The sequence below is a fragment of the Clarias gariepinus genome, chromosome 1, assembly GCF_024256425.1.
Source record: "Clarias gariepinus isolate MV-2021 ecotype Netherlands chromosome 1, CGAR_prim_01v2, whole genome shotgun sequence".
NCBI classification, from domain to species: domain Eukaryota; kingdom Metazoa; phylum Chordata; class Actinopteri; order Siluriformes; family Clariidae; genus Clarias; species Clarias gariepinus.
Genome location: NC_071100.1, coordinates 47,462,037 through 47,479,168, shown reverse-complemented (window position 1 = coordinate 47,479,168; position 17,132 = coordinate 47,462,037). Strand labels below are relative to the sequence as shown.

Sequence of the window (17,132 nt, the reverse complement as noted above, 5' to 3'; positions counted from 1 at the left end):
ATCGGATAAAGATTCGGTTTGTCTTAAATCCACTATAGCACGTTTAAACTCACTTATACTGTACCGCCTCGGTACTCTCATTTCAGCCATGAAAATATTTATACTATGCTAATCGCAGTATAAGTATTCAGTTTCTATTGGTGCAGGTGGTTGTTTACATTGAGCAAGTAGTTTACTAGTAGACTATTATAAGTAATTTATAACATTGCTTTTATTCAGTATTCTGATTTCAGTCATGGCGCAGGTTAAACTTCAGGCAGATATCTAAGTATTGCAAAAGTTCCATTAAATTCTGTCCAGGCATGTTTTGCATGATGCTGTGGCAAAATCTGACTGGACAGACATACAGACAACCAAACAGACAGAAAATTTTCTGAGGCTGGTTTCGGGTCCTCCAGTGTATGTAATGTAAAGATAAGTGAAAGAGCAGGTTCTGACCAATGTACAGCCAATCCTTTTTTTTTTGTTTGTTTATATAGATTGTCCATCATACACAATGTGGAAGAGTTTAAGTAGATAAATATTTATGTAGCCTAAGAAGTGAAAACCTACTTTATTGTTCAGATATTATAGAGGGTGCAAGAAGATTCAATATTTCAAACATAGTCTAAACTTGGAAATCATATTAGGTTTCTTCATTTTTTTATGCCAAAACATTTTAAAATACTCATTTTAATGTCTTTTGCTATTTTGACAGGTCATAAATGTCTCATTAAACAGCCTCAGAGCTGAGGAAGCTGCTCAATCTAACATAAATGTAAAACTTTAAGCATGTATACACTCTTGAAAAATAGACCTTATTGCTCATCAGGAGAAACAGGACAGGGCCACCAAACAGGTCAAACATCTCATGTTCATGCAATTCAAAGATTGAATTGAGCTTGGTTATCATGTGAATTTAATATTTTACACACACACACACACACACACACACACATATATATATATATATATATATATATATATTTTTTTTTTTTTTTTTTTTTTTTTTTTTAACACTTAATGTGTAAATATTTGTATGAACACTAAAAGAGTCAACACCATAAGACATAAACTAAAAATGTTTCACAATGTGTCCCTGAATGAAGGGAGGCTCAAAATCAAAAGTACCAGTCAGTATCTGGTGTGGCCACCAGCTGCTTGAAGTACTGCAGTGCATCTCCTCCTCATGGACTGCCTATTGCGGACAGTCTGAGCACTGATGGAGGGATTGTGTGTTCCTGGTGTGACTCGGCCAGTTGTTGTGGCCAACCTGTACCTGTCACGCAGGTGTGATATTCGGATGTACCGATCCTGTGCAGGTGTTGTTACACGTGGTCTTCCACCGCGAGGATGATCAGCTGTCCTTCCTGTCTCCCTGTAGCACCGTCTTAGGCGTCTCACAGTGCGGACACGGCGATTTATCGCCCTAGCCACATCAGCAGTCCACATGCCTCCCTGCAGCATGCCTAATGCACGTTCACGCAGATGAGCAGGGACCCTGGGCATCTTTCTTTGGGTGTTTTTCACAGTCGGTAGACAAGTCTCTTTAGTGTCCTGCGTTTTTAGAACTGTGACCTTAAATGCCTACTTTCTGTAAGCTGTTAAGGTCTTAACGACCATTCCACAGGTGCATGTTAATTAATTGATTATGGTTAATTGAACATGCATGGAAAACATTGTTTAAACCCTTTACAATGAAGATCTGTAAAGTTATTTGGATTTTAACAACATTATTGTCGAAATACACAGTCCTGAAAAAGGGACGTTTCTTTTTTTGCTGAGTATATATATACTGTTGCTGCACTATATATATACAATGCTGCCATTAAATTATACATAAAGTACCAGTAAACAGTAAACTGGATTTATTTTCTACATTCTAGGACAGGGATGTCAAACTGGATCCAAAATCAGAATATTACACCTGATAATCTATTTAAAGCCAAGAATGACTAATTAAACAAGCATGGCTACTGCTTGGTTGAAATGAAGGCCTGCACCCACATGTTTCTTTTTCGGATCCAGTTTTACATCTCTGCTCTAAAACAATACTGAATCTTTTGGAAACTATGCAATGACAATAATTTTAGTAGTTAAGTAATTAAGTAACAACAACAGTCAGTTGTTATCTTAAGACACAAAGGTTATATATTAGAGAAGGCTATTCCAAAATAGTTCTTGCAAATGAAAAAAAAAAAACAATCAGTAAACACCATTTAATTAAAAGGTGTGTCCAAACTTTTTACTGTGATTGTCATGAAGTAATACTATTCTGAAAAAAAAAATCTGCTATTCACAAATTCACTGTTTGCTTAGACAAATTCTGAAATAAGAATATATAAGCTAAATTTTTCTAATCACTCTCATGTTAAATGTGGCTTTACTTCTTCCGCCACAATCCTCAAAGCTGACAACGCTCTACTAAAACACCACAGAGGCATCAAATGGAAAGAAATTAAATTTAAATCACAGTGGAACCTCAGATTGCGAGTAACCTGCCATCCGTTATCACCCAAATTAGGATAGGATCCCTGTTGAGTCTGGTTCCTCCCAAGATTTTTTTTACTCGCATTTCAGTGAGTTTTTTCCTTTCCACTGTTGCCCACGGCTTGCTCATCAGGGACTATCTAATCATTTGGATAAATTTGTCACATTTCATACAAATTTTCGTTATTTTCTATTGATTGTGTAAAGCTGTTTTGCAACAATGACAATTTTTAAAAGCGCTGTACAAATAAAAATTGAAATACAATTGAGGTGATTTTGACTGTAAACTCTATTTTGTTAAAGATTTTCTAAAATTAGGATTATTCACCATTTTCTATTATTATGCTCCCTGAGTGACCTATTAACACCAATGAGACTGACTAATTTCTCCCACACACATACACATTCAATATACTGCACTTTGGAAATTTTATACATTCACTTACACACTCAAAATTTATAAATATTGTATATAATTGTAAATATTAGTATCCGCTGCACTGCAGTGTTTATTTATGTACAGTACACGTGAGCTACTTCCGCAATTTGTTCTTATCTACAAATGTTAGATGCGAATTGCGGTCCGTTCCTATCTGTGGAAATCTGTAACTCGGAAATCCTATATACACGTATATACAGTACTGTACACTGTGTATGTATACACCCACACACACATATATACGTATAAACCCAGTCATTCACTTAAACAAGGTCAGACGCCAATCCTGAGTGTTTACATGGACGTGGACTCCTGCAACAATATAGGCTTATCGTACATCCTGGATTTATTATTAATCACTGTTCTGCAATTAAAAAACATTCCTAACATGCTGATAAATTGAAACTATTCAATTTCTGTAATTATTGTGCTACACACCCTTCTACAATGATACGAATGCAGGTTTGTCAACAATAGTGTCCCGCCTGCAATTAAGCTCTTTTTGTTTCACAAAATGCTTTCCCTTTTAAAACACTTCACTACGTCAAAGATGAATGCTTTCATAAAACATATTTTATTACAAAATGATGTCATTACTTTTATCCATTTAGTACAGTATATTGTCTATTATAGCAGGTAGTAAATTTTGTCATCAGGCACTCTTTGACATTTATAAAAAAGAAAAAATACAGCTCTTTTTAAAGATTTCTCTATGTGCCCAAATATGATAAACTTAAATGTTACAGCTTTAATATGCAATGACAATGACTTCCAAAAAATAAATAAATGTCTCTTTAAAGAAAACTTCACCATACAAACTCATCAAAGTCCCCTTGAATGAGCGGTTACTATTGAAATAAAAGATTAGAATGATTACTGGAAACTACTTTTAAAGATGCTGTTAAAGAAAACCTTAAAACCAATCAGAGAATTTAACAGGGCTCTGGCATCAAGTGTTTATATTTGGGAATTTTTATATTTACATTAAGTATTTTAGATGCTCTTACTCATGTCATTAAATTATATAATCTGTTCATATACTTATAGGAACTTTTGTTTAAGTACTAAAAGTTGCACAACACTTTGACTCTGGGTGGAGTAAGTGAAGCTCATTTCCGGGAACTATAGCCCTCTTATGTCACCACATGTGACGTTCAAAACCTACATATTGGAATGCTTCCTGACAAGGTCCTTGAGAAGGAGTAAGAGCATCAAGAGAAAACATGTTTCCTTTAATTCTTTTTGTTGGAGCGATTATTTCTACAGGATCAACTTGTAAGTTAAATAAAGATTTAATTATTTAGTTTTTTTTACTAGTTTTATTAGTTTATTTTGCTCATACTGTATCAAGTTCAACAATTATAGTATTGGATTAATCTTCTTGGGATGAGTTTAGTTTCATTTACAGAATATGTAGAGTCTTTTAACTGAAATGCCCAGACATCATAATATAAATTCCAAGACCAAAAAAACAAGGCACATTTTAAGCCACATCATTCACACATTCATTTTGTGAGGCATTACTTTCCCTCATGGAGATACACACTGTTGTATGGTGATACAAAACCATTCAGGAAAAGATGTAGAAATAAAGTGTATAAAATGTTACACATTTTTTTTATTTTATTTTATGTCAGATCATTCCAAAAGTTATGATTGAGATTAATTCCAGTATTACGGTTAATAATTTTACAATGGATTGTTACCTATTTAATGTGTTAGCAATTTTAAAGAAACTTTTCTAAATTTCTGAATCTCTGTATAGGGTGAGCATCAGGAAGTTTGTAAGAGTTCAAGTATGGTGCATCACATGTTGGGAAAAATCCTAGCCAGCTAAAAAAAAAAATTATCCACGCTCATCCACAAGTTTTAAAATTTCTTAGCAGAAACTTAACAGTGTCTAGATGTGTTCTGCCCCTGCATATTAATACCATCTAATTCCTTTCAGTATTGACATTAATAGTGAGTAATTCAGTAATCATACTAAATCTGAGTAGCCAAACACAATTGAACAACAACAAATAACTTATTTTGCTTGTGACATTAATTATTTAACAAAAATGAAGGCAAAAAGTGAAAAAAGAAAACAAAGTAAGCCTTAGCCAGTAGTATCTTATGTTTAATGCAAAATGACAGGGATGGATTTAGTTAAACTTTACTATACTAAATCTACATTTGTAAGTATTGTCTTTTGCATTTTAATTGATTATTGTCTTCTTCTTCTTCCTTTGTTTTTAACCTTTGCAGGTTATTGTGCATCTTTAATGTGATATAGCAATGTAGAAAGGCAGACTGAAACAAAGATACCAAGTTTCACAAAACAGAACGTATTTACAGAGTGCAAACAGCAGGATTTTCTTAATGTAGCTACTTATCAGATACACACTCTGAAGTCTTAGCAGGTTTACTAGGCTGCCAATGGCAGACACCCAGGTCCAGCTAAAGTAGTTCTTTATGTTTCAATTCCTCGTGGTTGTGGGCAGGGAGGTGAGCAGGTACAGTAAGCTAAGGTGAGCGTTGCAGAAGACACTTTAGATAAAGAGGTGGAAGGGCAATCTTTATGCTTCAGGATACTAAGACATCTTACTGTATGCTACTGTATGCTTCTAACTTTGTGGCAACAATTTAGGAAAAGCCCTATTTAATTTAATAAAATTTTGTTTATATAGTGCTTTTATCAACTGTTACTGTCACAATACTGTAAATAGTATTAGTTGCTATATGACATTAAACATAAACGATAATTAATTACAGAAGAAATAAGTAGTGAATTTCACTTACTTAACCTATAATGTGTTACATCAAAATGGATATTATGATTCAACATAGTGCATGCTAATTGTGTTTTTAAGAGAAAAATAGCTGAATTTATTTTACTTAGATGATATATTTATTAACTTACCTGATGTGTAAATGTTTAAAAAAAAACTTCTGAAAGCAACCTTTGAGTAAAAATCTAGCCAGTCCTCTACTTTACTGATTCTGAAAGTCTAGATAAAAATGTAATGATCTAAATCACTCTCTACACACCCCAGTTAAATGTCTAGTGTTTTTGTGATGTAATCATTTTAAACCAAATAATTTTCCATTTTTAATGTAAAATAGCAACTAAAAACATTCGAGTTAAAGTGAAACAAACGTTTCAAGAAAATAAAAACCACTAAAACTATAGTTTATAAAGAGCGCAAAAAGCATGAACAGGATCTCACATATCCAAACCATTTAATATACCAAAGAACACTGCAGCACAAAGTAGATGAAAGGACTAGATGAAACTACTACAGCAACATTAAAGAGGTTTCAGTAATATCTGGCAAGTACCGGCCACCCCCTACATATGGCAACAATCTCTTATATTTTTACATATCTGGGCTGTGAAGTAGACTGGCTTAACAGACTTCCTTTTCCAAACCATGTCTATTATACAAGACAATACATTAAACTCTGATAAAACAAAGGCAGAACCATTTAAGAATGAACCTGAAAAAATTTATTTGCAAAATAAGCCACCCAAACATATTTAGGCTTAAATTTATAAAAGATTGCAGATTATTTTCCACCCTTAAAGTGATACACAACTAACACCATTCAAGTTAAAACCAAACTGAAACTTTTTAAGTAAATAAAAAATAAGAAAAAACCTGAATAAACCTGTTTGTATAAATGTACACAGTCTTTAATAATAGATCAGTATATACAGTATGTATGAGATATTTTAATACAACTGTCATCACTGAAGATATCCTTTCTGACTAACCCCTTATAAAGATCAGCTGTTTATGTAGAATCTTCTCTGGATCTGCTTGGTTTTATACAACCACTAAAACCATAGTTTTAAAGAGCATAAACAGGACCTCAAATATCGAAACCATTTGATAAACACTGTTAAAGGCATCAAAATGAGGCTCAGCTGTGACATCATCAAGAAGAGGATGTCCCCAAAATTGATAAGAGGACAACAACAAAAAAACAATTCTTCAGCATAATTAACCAGGTTTCCAGGATATCTGTACTGGTCACTCCTTACTTTTGCTAACAATGTCTGTAAAGTTAAATAAGTGAAATGGTGGAGCTGAAGTCACTCGACAAGGAACAACTGTGACACGATCATCACAGTATGCATCAGCTCGTAGACACTAATGAAGCAAAGGTACAGACTTAACATACAAACACCATGTGCAAGCATATGTGAAACAGGGGAGCGCATCGGCTGCTGGTAATCTTAGGGACACTAATGGTTATCGACCTCTCCCTCTTTATTACAGTACTTAGTTTAATCCACTTTGATTATTGTGTAACCTGCAAAGCTGGCAGACACAAATATTGAAAGTGATTCCAGAGATGATCCCCATGTCCCCCGGAATGGGCTATGGCTTTTTTCGAGTTTGAAGCAGAGGCTGATGAGCAAATTCCCAGATAACTCAACAATGTCATAGTCTTCACATGTCGGGCTTGTCAGATGTCCCTTCCCAGGCTATGTGTATTATACAATACTGTATACTATACTTTGTACCATTTGAGAATAGGTCTGTAAAACTTTCTTTGCAAAACAAGCCAGGTGAATCACCCTAAGAACACTATACTCACAATGAAGCATGGTGGTGGAAGTATCATAATATGGGACTGCTTCCTTTCAGATGGGACTGAAACTGTAGTCAAAATAAAAGGAATCATGGTTCGATTCAAATACCAATCTGTTTCGGAACAAGGTCTTTGTTAATCAGTTTAAGATGAAAAAATCAAGCATGATAACAAACTAAATCACAAATTCAACTCAACAAAGGAATGCCTTTAAAAGAAGATCGATATTTTAAATTAATTAAAAAGGGCCATTCATGGGAAATCTACTGATAATTGGAATGATGTTGATTATAAATCAAGAAAATTATATGCTCTCAATTTAAAATGATGTATTACAAACAAAATCATTACTTAATGGTTGTGCATAGGTTCTACAGTACCTAAAATATTTATATTAATATTTACGTGAATAATATTGATTGTCATATAACATTAAACATAGGAAAAAAAATATACATTGTAAATAATAAATAATGAAGTTCACTTAAAGTATGAGCATGTTACAACAAAAACAATTTACTAACATTTAAAACAATGCATAATATTTTGTCTAAGAGGGTAAATTGCTAATTAAGTTAAAAGTCAACAAATAATTACATGTACTTGTAAAGAAAAAAATGCCAGTAGGGAAAAATGAAATTAAATATAACTAAATATATAGATTTAATTGTACATATGTAAATGTATTGTCTTCTCTTAATTAAATGGATGTTTTTATTTGCTTTTTTATCTGTTTCCAAAAGTTTTTACAGAAACACAGATATTTATTGAAACAACAAACACAAACTCATCTTCGCCTGCTGTTAATGCTACAACAACACCAGGTACAAGCTAATGGTTTATTTCTTACTAATAATTTGGAAATCTGGAGATTTACTTGCATTAGAAATAAAATAAGAGTACACAAATGTACACATGCATAAAATATCGAAGACACAAGCAAGAGTATCAGTTATTGGGTGAGCATACATATGCAACTAGTTTGTTGAAATTGTATTGTATTGTGTTTCATAAATTTAAAACATTTTGTTAGTAACATTTTTGTACATTTTTCAAAAGCCTGCATGCAAAGTTCAACAAACAAACATAACTTTAGCTTAATAAAATCAACTTGGGGCCATCAAAACTAAACACATGCACTTAAACATGCAAATGTCAAAAACTATAATTTGGTTCTTTCCATGACTTTCATCTGGGGAGGATTATAAGAGCACAATAAACATTAGAGATAAAATGATTAAATTTAATACTATTGTAGTTTTGTATGACTACGCACGAGTCTCTTTCTCTCTTACACACACACACACACACACACACACACACACAATATCATCAAATTTATTATGCAAAAATCATATGAAACTATTTCCATCGAAATTATTATGCCATTTAAAAATATATTTTTGGCCCTTTAGTAACCAAGTCTAATGAAAAAACAAGACCTCTTCTTTAAATTGAGAATGAAATTACACAAATTAAGTAAAGAACTTGTCTTTTATAATCATTAAAGCTGTCAGTCATTTTGAAAACTTCTGTATTAAACTAAATGAATAATTTTCATCGCGTGTCTGCTAAGAGAATTTCCGTGTGTGTATCATATCTTCAGTTCTCTACTTTTTGAAATATGTCAAAAACTGTGCTTGAATTGTTCTCTTGGCCATTGCGAAAATGGGAACAGCGCAAAAAAAAAATCACGCAAACTTCACAGTTTGTCGTTGATCTTACATAGAGAGATTAATTTTTTTACGTTAAATAAATTTTACATAATACACAGCATTATTAATCTATGGGGGATGGTGGTTTTACAGAGGGGATGATTTTGTAAATCCCCCTGCATTCCCCCTCAAACTTAATCCCACCTCTATTAATGCTACAGCAAGACCATCTGGTAACCATTGTATCTTCTCCTTTTCAGAACTACTAATAATTGGAATGTTTAAGGGACCAAAGTTATCTGAATTATAAAAATTAGATATAAACAGTACTGTATATGTTGCATAAAACACCGGTTGTAAACAAGGCTTAACGTGCAATAACACTGAGCCCAGGTTCTGAGTAAATGTAAAGTTGTGTACTTAAAGAAAAAGGATGAGGCAGCTTGTACTATATGCACCCCGATTTTGAAACATACTGTATAAGACAAACTGGTATTAAACTTCCTGCAGAAAAAAATAAACATACATTGATCTGTCCATTCATCTTTGAAGGTTTAGTTTTCATAGTCTACATGGCCTTTTTTTTTTTTATTTGATTGTTGGCGGCTTTTAGGCGTTTTTATAAGAACAAACTTGTAAGAATGGAAGATTTAATTTTAGGTCTAAAAAAAAAATTAGATTGAGAATATGTTTGACTAGTGTTAGTACCCATCTTGATGAATAAAAAGTTTTTAGAACTAGGTAAAAGGTTAAAGGTAAAAATAATCTGGTCAGCGTTAATGCAAATGGTGATATTATTATTTCGAGTTTAAGCCCACATAAATGTCTGTCTGTCTTTCTGTATGGCAGAAATTTCTGTCTAACTTATTTATACAAAAAAAATCTTATTCATTCACTTGTTTACGCTAAGTTGTACTTCTTTAGTCATCAGCCAAATATAGCGGAACCTCGGATTGCGACTAACGCGGTTTGCGAGTGTTCCGCAAGACAAGCAAAGATTTTTACAAAATTTTGACTTAAAAAAAGGAACAAGTCTTGGTTTACAAGTACCAAGTATCATGTATTGCGCATGCTCTACGTGTTTTGATGCCGGGCATCATGTGATCAAAACTGAGCCAATGTCTTTTTTATCTCTCTTGGACTGCAGAATTCTGGGTAATCGTCTCCCTGCTTGGTCTCTCACTTATATAATCAACATCCGTGCACACATGTATTGTTTACTATAACACTGTGACCACGTGGGTGCATGTAAAACATATTTTATTCTGTGTTTGTTATGTCCGTTATGTGTGTGCGCACGTCATTGGACACCGTGCCCCTTCACACACACCCCTACTCCTCGCTCGTTCACTGACACACTCCCCTCGTCCTCTCTCCTTTTCACACACACCCACACACACCCACACAGGCTCTAACGGAAACGCGATTCTTTTCAAGGGTGAAGTGCAGATTAATTTGTTTTATTTTTACTTTACAGCAGTGATTCCGTTAGTGTGTCGCTCACTCGAGTGTCAGAGATGTTTAACGTAACATAAACCATATTTTTACAAAACTAATGTACGCATAACTGAGGCACATTTTGATGATGCATTCATTTTTTTCTTTTTTTTTTCTGCTAATAATTTGTTTTAATGCTATGTTTATTTGTACAAAAAATATAAGAAACATCATCTGATCATAGCAGGTCTCAGTATTGGGTAACTGCAACCTCAACATATAACTTTTTTGCACAATGCATATTTTTTTTTTGAACAAAAATTAGACCAAAAAGAAAAGAAAAAAATGCAGACAATACAAGTAGCCCCATACTGCTTTTATCAATCTGCACATGTATGACCATTATCAAATGTGAAGTTCAGTTTTATGAATGCATTTGCATTGACACAGATCTGTTTTAGGTAGAAAATTATTTAATACATCTAGGCTTTAGCATACTTTTGGTCAGGTTTACTTTGCACGTACTACATTTGTATCTATTATAATTTTAATCATATAAATTATTATTATTATTTTTTTTTTAGTTAATTCCAATTAAAATATGTTGGGATGTAAATTAACAACTAATAATCTTAACTCTACCACATGCAGATAATACAACATATCCCATACCATCTTCAACTATGAACACAACCACCAGCACTCCTACCCCAACCAGTGCCACAACACAGCCTCCGAGTATGTACAAACCATTTTCCTCTTGCAATTATTATGAGCCTTATTTTTAGCTAATACGTCATAGTCACAATACATTTCAAAACAAAAAAAAAAATATTTTGAAAATAAGCTGAAAATAAGCTGAATATAAAGTTGAATGCGAAGTAAAGTATGTTTGTTGCAGGGTACCCGATAGTCATCGGGCTGCGAGCTAGGATCACAACTACAGTGGCGCTGGATACAAATCTAGCAAACAGCATTTTGCAGCAGGTAGGTGACTTTTACATTTATGTCATTTTGAAATGCTCAGTGACTAAAATTTTAATTGAAATCTGGACTTCAAAGCTTTTAATTTCTTTAGACAGTGTCAATATGAAATCATAATTTCTTTACTTTTTTAATAAATATTACTTAGTCATGGATGAAGATGTTGAGCTGGGTTTGTTAAAGAAAAAAATTGAGAAAGAACTAAAAACACACTTAGGGTTATAGATTTCTTTTTCTATAATCAGTTTATAATGCAAGCTAATAAATAAAACAGTGACAAACTGTATCTGTCCTGAAGTTTTTAAAGTTAATTCATTAATTATGTGCACTAATTAAAAAATACCTTGTATTTAAAGTAGGCCTATTAGAAAGGTAAAAACAGGGTTGTGGATTAGACCAGTTCATGTTAACAACTAAAGTGCATCTCTCATCTTGGCCCTGGTCTGAAATTTTCAAAAAGTGCCTTTAGATTATTTGCTAGGATGTTTCTCCTAAATGTGTTAATTTCATTTCTTTTTCTTTTTTTAATGTAGTATATATCATCCCTCCAACAATACAATGTAACTTCGAGAGTGACGAGCATTAAGAAGTTATGAAGGGCTGTGCCAGGAGGACGTTCACAATAGTTTTAAGGCCATTGATCATCTTTTTTTAATATTAGTATTTCTCTGAGATTATTTGGGATGTTGTGATCTATTCTAACTTTTTCAAATCGTTGTTTAAGATTATCATTTAAAGCCATCATGATGATTTGTGGGAATTAAATGTAACTGGAATCTATAATAAATAACTTTTCCTAACTTAACAAGCCTGAATTGTGTGTTATATGTTGATTCTTTCTATGATTACAGTCAAAGATGTGGTGTATCACATCTGAGATGGCATGAGGAAGAGACTTTGTGGGAAAGCATATACTGTACAAACTGGTAGACCTTCTACTACCCTCTCCTGGTTGGCAATAGGATTTGAGCAGTGGAAAACTAAGAACTGTCTAGAGGAAGCCATCAATAACCAATAGATAAATACTGTAAGGTATAAGTAAGACACGCAAATAATCATCCAAAAAAGACAGTGAAAGAGCTTTCTTTCAAAATCTATATTGTGGTAAAAGTTGTTCACAGGAGGCTTTCTGATTTATCACCCATAGAGCACCATTCACACAGTGAAACATTAGGGTGGAAGGATCATTTTAAGATTTCTCCATGGCCTGTTGGTGGCTTGTCTGGGTCATCCTGTTTTGTTCCCCAGTGCTGTATGCTTTCTATAAGGGGCATTGAAGTCAAAGCAGGACTTGTTGATTGTGCAAAATAACAGAACACAGTTATGAGAGTACAAACTCCATTAATTTATTTTATATAATCCCCTACTACACTAATACACTTATCCTAGTGTTTTAAGTGCTTTGATCATATAAAGGTAGAACGTTTTCTCAGTACACTAGAGCCATGATCAGACTTCCTGCTCCATGTCAGAAATGCCGGTCTCCCAGGAACTCATTTAATGACCCATATATATGGAAATGGCTTGGAGCGAGGTCAGGACTGTAAGGGGGATGCGGCAATAACTCCCAACCAAGTTCCTGTAATGTTCAAGTGGTGTTGGTGAATGATTGTGTGTACAGTTCACAGAGACAGGTGCGTCTCTTTCGCAAGGTATCCATCGATTTTTCAAAGATCAGGTGGTTCCACTCACTAAATGTTCACAGGAATGACTGCAGTGGGCTCCAGGTCACCCTAGTGAAAAAAGAAAATTACAGAAAATGATGTGACAATCATCCTGCTCACTCATTCACATAAAACAATATCTTTATTTACATTTTCTACTTTTACTTTTTACACAACAGAGAAGATAAAGACTCAAATAACCAGCTGCATAATTACCCCTTTCAATCAGAGACTGGGACATGGGGAGGTGCTATGATAAAAAAAAAAAACTAAAAAAAAAAACTAAAAGGGACTAAAACATTTTTTTGTTTGTAGTTTATTTAGAATAACTGAATATATATATATAGTAGTGTTGTTAAATAATTAATTCATAACGAATTAATTAATTGTAGCCTACAGTTTCCACTACCTGACCTGCATGATCTTTGTTTTACACATAACCAAACCATAAATAAATTAAGATAAGTTACACACAAATTACCACCTGTCAGTCACTTTCTTCTGACGTATTGTGATCGCTAACAACTTCCTTGTTATTATTTTCTCATAATAATAAAAAAAAAAATAATAATAAAATAAGTAAAGATGCGGAAATTTAAAGCATGCATTTCGTTTGGCTATATAGTGTGATTAAATGTGTGTTTTTCACTAGCTGGTTGCCGCTGTGGCGGGGGCTGAGCAGAGGATCGTGACCATGTCAAACAGCCTGAACATTTACACCCTAAACATTAGCAAACACCAAACACCAGAAATGTTTTTTATATATATTTCAGACATTTACACCTAAGGAGATATTTATAAATACAAGCTAAACAAAAGTTTGTGAACATTTACACTACAATCAATATTCATAAACATCTCTTAGCTACATGAGTCAGTATTTTAGCTAACTGGAGCTGTTTGTGCTAAATAACATTATCGAAAGTAGTGTCATAAGCCAACCAAAACTGACCCAAATTTATATTAGCTACCATTATCAAAAGATATTCAAAACGAGGTGAAATACGTTAGAACATTTACAAATCTGTAAGGTCCATAAGGCATTAGCTTAGCCACCGGGAAATACCATGTTCGTGCTAAGCAGTGTTACCTACATGCTACCCTAAAGTATGTAAGTGGCATTGAAAAGCAATGCTTCACATAAGCTGGCAAAAGCTAGCTGAAGTGAGAAAAATATATACTAATATTAGTTTAATATTATCAGAATAAGAGTTATATAAGACTTAATATCCTCTGCTGGATCTATTCATTCTTCAAAAATGCTCCTGTTCGACATAATCTTCTTCTGAGGAAAATAAAATATACTTCCTCACTGTCCAGAATATTCTGAAGAGCTTCTAGAAAACTCACTGAATCTGTGTGGAACATGATTGCCAACTCTTGCAAGACAAATATGCAATCACACCTTCATTAACAAGCCCAAAACAAGCCCAATAAGACTAGGACAGGCACACTCTTCCATCACAAGGGAGCAGAATGGGAGATGAAAAGGACTGGGCAGAAGTAGGCCTTCAGGTTGGAATGGGAATAATACAATACATAAGAAGCGTTTAAACTAATATTTGTATATGAGTATGTTATGCTTGTTTTGGTTTACAATACAATTTTACATTAGAAAAACATTCAGTACACTAACATATGTTTACCTTATACAAGGAAGTCATCTGTATCCTCCCGTGCACCATCCACCATGTCACCATTCTGTGGCCTTGTAAATTTCACAGTAGTAAAAAGGTTATGTTACCTTAATAAAATCTCTAAAAGTCACATACATGATTGTTTGAGTTCGACAAATCAAAATAAATGGCTAAAAAAAAACAACTATTAATTTTGTTTTAAATTTACACTATAATTCAAGTTTATTTCACAAATAGAAATTAGCACTTAAATACTGAATTATATTTTTAATATGCACATAATATTTTTTATACATTTCAAACAAAATATTTGGTAATGGAGTAATTATACTGATTAATTTCAAAAACTACTATTATCACTCATTCCAACTCAATATCCTTTATGTTTAAAAACAAAAACTTAAATAATTGAGTAAATTGCCCTGTGCAAGTGCTCATGGGAAGTCTGGTGTAACATTAGAGACAAGAAGGCTGTGAGAATGGACATGAAGCACCTGGAACATTCTGGAACACTCCTTACAAATCCTGGTGAGTAAAGAGCTAACACAAGTTACTGTAATAATGACTCTGTCTGCCTGCACACACAACTTTATAGGGTGTGAGTTACTGTTCTGAATCCTGTCACAGCCGAGCTCCAGAGCTAACTAAGGCTAGCTAACTGGTGTTCATTGTAATTTATTACAATGACACTCCGACGTAAAAACTGTGCCAAGTTGTTGTGCGGACTGGATATTCTGCTGTGGCGACCCCTTGCCGGGAGCAGCCGAAAGACCAACAACAATCATAAATTTAATCAAAAACGCATGTCATCTCGTGTGTAAGCATTTATGCATGAACTACTCTGTGCACTGAATAGTGCTGCATAGGATAACCAAAAGATATTTAAGTATACAAAAAGATGTATATGTAGGTGTTTAAATTTAAGCAATAAAGCTTTTCTACAATAGTTTTCTGCTCAAATGTTTTATTTTCCTCAACGTTAAGGCTCATTCATGACAATTTATGCAGAAACTTAAATGTTTCGGTCAAATTAAGCAAATGATGCACACTGGGTGTGGTTATTCTTTAGACCAACCTATGAAAAAATGACTTTAGACATTTTAGCATTTTGAATGCATTGTCAGATTTGAGTTGAAATAACTTGTCAAATCTGGAAAATTTGTGCAAGATGGGTTAAGAAATTGAAAGAACAAAATTTACAGTTTGTTCACTTTATCACAGTACATCTGGTAGATCACTTCTGCATCATAACATAATTTTGCATCTTTGGACAGCTGGAGATGCAACTTTAGCTCATCCCACTGTCCTAATACATGAATACAGCAGTTAGAAATAAAAAGCCACCTTGTGCCTGAAAGCTGCACCAGCGTCAGGGCGTTTCACATGGATTGACTGACTGGTAGATTTTAGCATATTCTCTGTGCCTCTGTACACAATTATGTGAGTGTGAAATTAAAAGTGTTTTAACAGCTTTGCCAGCATACAGCTGAATGGAATAACATACACACTTGAGCAGTTTGAGTTTATCATTCTTTTAAGCAGGTGGGCATAAACAGAGTTTTTCTGTCCAACTATTATACAGCAACCATCTGTACAAATGCCTAAAATGCCTTCATAAAATAAAGACCAATAGAATCAAGAAATTGAGTCAGCGTTGTCGCTATTGGTTCAGCCGTTTCTCCCTGCAAAATGTTGAAACTATTTTGTTCAGTGAGGTGCTAAAGTAACGCACGAGTACACACAGCAGCTTTACACTGGCGATGTCTGTGCTATCATTTATTATCAGAGAATCCCGAGACTCTCCAATATCCTTCAACAAGTCTTTCAACTTGCAGGAAGAAATGACATTGCAGATAAGGGCTGTACATTTCATACAATGAATACTCAAGTCCTTATCAAAGACTTACTAATTCCCTCAAGTGGTATATTGAACTGATGACCCACGACAGGTATGGGAAGCAGAATCTCCAGGATCGCAATACATGATACTGTAGGTGCAAATCAGAGTTTGTGAGAGGGCCTTAAAATGCTAATCAATGCTAGCCATGCTGTGTAGATAGTGTCAGTCATTCATAATTGCCAATACCGCTTATAATTTGCTTAAAAATTACTGAGTCAATTAATTTTGGGGAGAAAGGAGACCGTAAATTTTAAAAAGTCGCTTTTCAGATTTTGACTTGCAACCTTGCAGAACTTGCAACCATATTTTTAAAAACAAGCCCAAAAAATGCAACCCGGGACCCGGCAGTTTTTCAAGCGACTTCAA

The 17,132-nt window shown here is 33.9% G+C and overlaps 1 long non-coding RNA gene across 1 annotated transcript; it reads left to right on the top strand.

Annotated features, from left to right (window-relative positions):
• The first annotated feature begins 11,235 nt into the window (after nucleotides 1-11,235).
• Nucleotides 11,236-12,314, top strand: LOC128511586 (uncharacterized). The gene is made up of 3 exons (XR_008356186.1): nucleotides 11,236-11,319; nucleotides 11,483-11,568; nucleotides 12,099-12,314. It is a non-coding gene; the product is annotated as an uncharacterized LOC128511586 (long non-coding RNA).
• The last annotated feature ends 4,818 nt before the right edge of the window (nucleotides 12,315-17,132 follow it).